The 4,606-nt window shown below is 41.3% G+C and overlaps 1 non-coding gene across 1 annotated transcript; it reads left to right on the plus strand.

The window, feature by feature from the left end:
* Positions 1-4,369: 4,369 nt before the first annotated feature.
* Positions 4,370-4,477, plus strand: LOC111724442. The gene has a single exon (XR_002772741.1). It is a non-coding gene; the product is annotated as a U6 spliceosomal RNA (small nuclear RNA).
* Positions 4,478-4,606: the final 129 nt, after the last annotated feature.

Raw genomic sequence — 4,606 nt, forward strand, 5'->3', positions numbered from 1 at the left:
CCTCAGCCTCCCAAGTAGCTGGGACCACAGGCGCCCGTCACAACGCCTGGCCATTTTTTGGTTGCAGCCATCATTGTTGTTTGGTGGGCCGGGGCTGGGGATTTGAACCCGCCACCTTAGGTGTATGTGGCTGGCGCCTTAGCTGCTTGAACCACAGGCGCCGAGCCCATTGTGATTAATTTCAAAAGCATCCCAGCATTTCCTATTTTCCCTCCTTAATTTATCTCTTTAGGCTCTATCGTCTTCCAAAATACTATATATTACTCTTTTTTTTTTTTTGAGACAGAGTCTCATTTTATCGTCCTTGATAGAGTGCTGTGGCGTCACAGCTCACAGCAACCTTTAGCTCTTGGGCTTAGGCAATTTTCTTGCCTCAGCCTCTTGAGTAGCTGGGACTACAGGTGCCTGCCACAATGCCCAGCTATTTTTTGTTGCATTTATCTGGGGCCAGATTTGAACCTGCCACCCTCAGTGTATGGTGCCAGCATCCTACCCACTGAGCCACAGGCACCACCCTATGTATTACTCATTTTTAAGATTTCTCTCTTGGGTGCTGCCCTATGTATTACTCATTTTTAAAATTTCTCTCTTGGGTGGCATCTGTGGCTCAGTGAGTAGGGCACCAGCCCCATATACTGAGGGTGTTGGGTTCAAACCCGGCCCTGGCCAAACTACAACAAAAAATAGCCAGGCATTGTGGTGGGCTCCTGTAGTCCCCGCTACTTGGGAGGCTGAGGCAAGAGAATCACCTAAGCCCAAGAGCTGGAGGTTGTTGTGAGCTGTGACACCACGGCACTCTACTGAGGGTGACAAAATGAGACTGTCTAAAAAAAAAAAATTCTCTCCATTCACAAATATTAAAATGTGAGGTCCAAGAGGGCAGGATTTTTGTCCTTTTGTTCACTGCTATATTCTCAGTGTCTAGTTTTGTGCCATACACACAGTAGGTGCTAAGTAAGTATTTGGTGGAATAAGTATTCCAGTGAAAACTTCTGGAATTTACTAGGGAGTCGATGAGTATCCATTTCCCTTCTAGGTCCAGGGATGCTTATTATTCCTCGGAGCTCATGTTCTTCAGTTAACTATAGATGAGATTATATATTTCACAAGTCCCATGTGTATGTTCTTTTTATACTTTCTTGGTCTCAACTGAAACACTCTTTTTTCCCCTGTGAAAAAATCTATACATTTGGCCAGGGGTGGTGGTATGTGGCGATAGTCTTACCTGTTTGGGATGCTGAGGGGGGAGGATTGCTTGAGGCCAGGAGTTTGAGGTTGTAGTGAGCTATGATTGTGCCTGAGAATAGTCACTACCCTTCTAGCCTGGGCAACTGAGAAAAACCCAATCTCTTAAATACTATATTTTGCTGTGTGTAATGCTGTCCCATGTATAATGCACACCCATGTTTTTGGCCTAAGCTATCAGGAAAAAGCTTTAATTTTAATTTTTTTTTTTTTTTTTGAGACACAGTCTCACTATGTTGCCCTTGGTAGAGTGCTATGAGCTGTGATGTCAACCTCTAGCTCTTGGGCTTAGGCGATTCTCTGGCCTCAGCCTTCTGAGTAGCTGCAACTACAGACGCCCATCACAATGCCCTGCTATTTTTTGTTGTTGTTGCAATTTGGCTGGGGCTGGGTTTGAACCCACCACCCTTGGTGTATGGGGCCAGCGCCCTACTGACTGAGCCACAGGCACTACCCCAATGCCCAGCTATTTTTAGAGACGGGGGTCTCACTCTTGCTCAGGCTGGTCTTGAACCTGTGAACTCATGCAATCCACCTGCCTTGGCCTCCCAGAGTGCTAGGATTACAGGCATGAGCCACCATGCCCAGCCCTCTTTTATTCTTTTCAAAAACCAATAACTCTAATCAAATCATGAGAAAAACACCAGAAAACTCAATTCGAGGGTACCAGTCTACAAAATACTGCTCAAAACTTTCAAAATCATGACAACAAAATGCAATGTGGTGTCCTGGATTGGATTCTGGAACAGAAAAGGACATTAATGGAACAACTCGTAAAATTCAGTTTAGACTCATAGCATATAACTCAATATTAGGCCAACCTAACCAGAAACAGAAAAGTAAAATCTCTAATATTATCTATCAGAAACGATAAAGGATGGGGCGGCACCTGTGGCTCAAAGGAGTAGGGCACTGGCCCCACATGCCGGAGGTGGTGGGTTCAAACCCAGCCCCGGCCAAAAACTGCAAAAAACAAAACAAACAAACAAACAAAAAAGAAACCCCCAAAAAACTTTAAAGGAGAAATAACAGATACCTCAGAAATTCAAAAAATCCTCAATGATTACTACAAAAATCTCTTCCCAGAAAGATGTGAAGGAAATGAACCAATACCTGGAAGCATGCTACCTTCCTAGACTCAACCAGAAAATAGAAATCTCAAACTGACTTATATCAATCACTGAAATAGCATCAGCACTACAAAATCTCCCAAAAAAGAAAAGTCCAGGACCAGATGGCTTCACATCCGAATTCTATCAAACCTTTCAAGAGGAACTAGTACCTATATTAGAACCTTTTCCAAAGCATAGAAAAAGAACAACAGGCTCGGGGCCTATAGCTCAACCGGCTAAGGCGCCAGCCATGTACACCTAAGGTTGCAGGTTCGAATCCCCAGCCCGGACCCGCCAAAACAACAATGACGGCTGCAACCAAAAAATAGCCGGGCGTTGTGGCGGGCACCTGTGGTCCCAGCTACTTGGGAGGCGGAGGCAGGAGACTCGCTTGAGCCCAGGAGTTGGAGGTTGCTGTGAGCTGTAATGCCATGGCACTCTACCCAGGGGGACAGCTTGAGGCTCTGTCTCAAAAAAAAAAAAAAAAAAGAAAAAGAAAAAGAACAGCACAGCAAATATCACCCTGATCCCTAAACTAGGAAAGGATTCAACAAAGAAAGAAAATTATAGACCAATATCATTAATGAATATTGATGCAAAAATACTCAGTAAGATCTTAGCAAACAGAATTCAACAACACATCAAAAATATTATGTATCATGATCAAGTTGGTTTTAGTCCAGGGTTACAAATTTGGTTCAACATAGACAAATCTATAAATAAAATATATCACATCAATAACATAAAAAACAGACCATATGATTCTCTCAATTGACACAGAAAAAGCCTTTGATAATATCCAGCATCTTTTCATGATCAGAACATTTAAGAAAATAGGCACAGAAGGGACATTTCTTAAACTGATAGAGGTCATCTACAGCAAACCCACAGCCAATATCATATTGAATGGTGTAAAATTGAAAACATTTCCACTCAGATCAGGAACAAGGCAAGGATGCCCACTGTCTTCACTGCTGTTCAACACAGTAACAGAAGTCTTAGCCATCACAATCAGGCAAGAGAAGGCAATCAAGTGTATCCAAATAGGATCAGAGGAGATCAAATGCTCACTCTTCACTGATGATATGATACTATACCTGGAAAATCCCAGAGACTCAACTTCAAAACTTAGAAGTGATCAAGGAATACAGCAGCACCTCAGGATACAAAATCAATACTTGCAAATCAGTAGCTTTTATATATGCCAACAATAGTTGAGCTGAAAATATAGTCAAGGACTCTATTCCTTTTACAGTAGTATTAAAGAAGATGAAATATCTGGGAATTTACCTAACAAAATATGTGAAAGATTTCTATAAGGAGAACTATGAAACTCAGAAAAGAAATAGCTGGGCAGCACCTGTGGCTCAGTGAGTAGGGTGCCAGCCCCATATACCAAAAGTGATGGACTCAAACCCGACCAAATTGCAAACAAAAATAGCCAGGTGTTGTGGTGGGTGCCTGTAGACCCAGCTACTCAGGAGGCTGAGGCAAGAGAATCACGTAAGTCCAAGAGATTCAGGTTGCTATGAGCTGTGATGCTATGGCACTCTACTGAGAGCAACAAAGTGAGACTCTGTCTCTAAAAAAAAATAAAAAGAAAAAGAAATAGCTGAAGATGTTCACAAATGGAAAAACATACCATGCTCATGGCTGGGAAGAATCAATATTGTTATAATGTCCATACTACCCAAAGCAATCTACAGATTTAATGCAATCCCTATTAAAGCACCATTGTCATACTTTAAAGAACTTGATAAAATAGTACTTCGTTTTATATAGAATCAGAAAAAACCTCAAATAGCAAATACATTACTAAGAAATAAGAACAAATCAGGAAGTATCACATTACCAGACTTCAGGCTATACTATAAATCTATAGTGATCAAAACAGCATGGTACTGGCACAAAAACTAAAGGTAGATTAATGGAACAGAATAGAGAACCAAGAGATGAATCAAGCTACTTATCATCATTTGATCTTCAACAAGCTTATCAAAATTTTTAGTGGGGTGCTTGCTTAGGCAGCACATACACTAAAAATTGGAATGATACAGAGAAGATTAGCATGGCCCCTGTGCAAGGATGACATGCAAATTCATGAAGCATTCCATATTTTTTTGACCAGTTTGATGAAAGCATTTCAGATTGTGTGTAAAACCAGCACATTGTACCCCATGAGTGCATTAATGCACACAGCTATGATTTAATAAAAAACAAATATTAAGTGGGTTTTTTTTTTTTTTTTT

The sequence above is a fragment of the Otolemur garnettii genome, unplaced genomic scaffold (assembly GCF_000181295.1).
Source record: "Otolemur garnettii isolate 467f Iridium unplaced genomic scaffold, OtoGar3 scaffold00001, whole genome shotgun sequence".
Classification (NCBI taxonomy): Eukaryota; Metazoa; Chordata; class Mammalia; order Primates; family Galagidae; genus Otolemur; species Otolemur garnettii.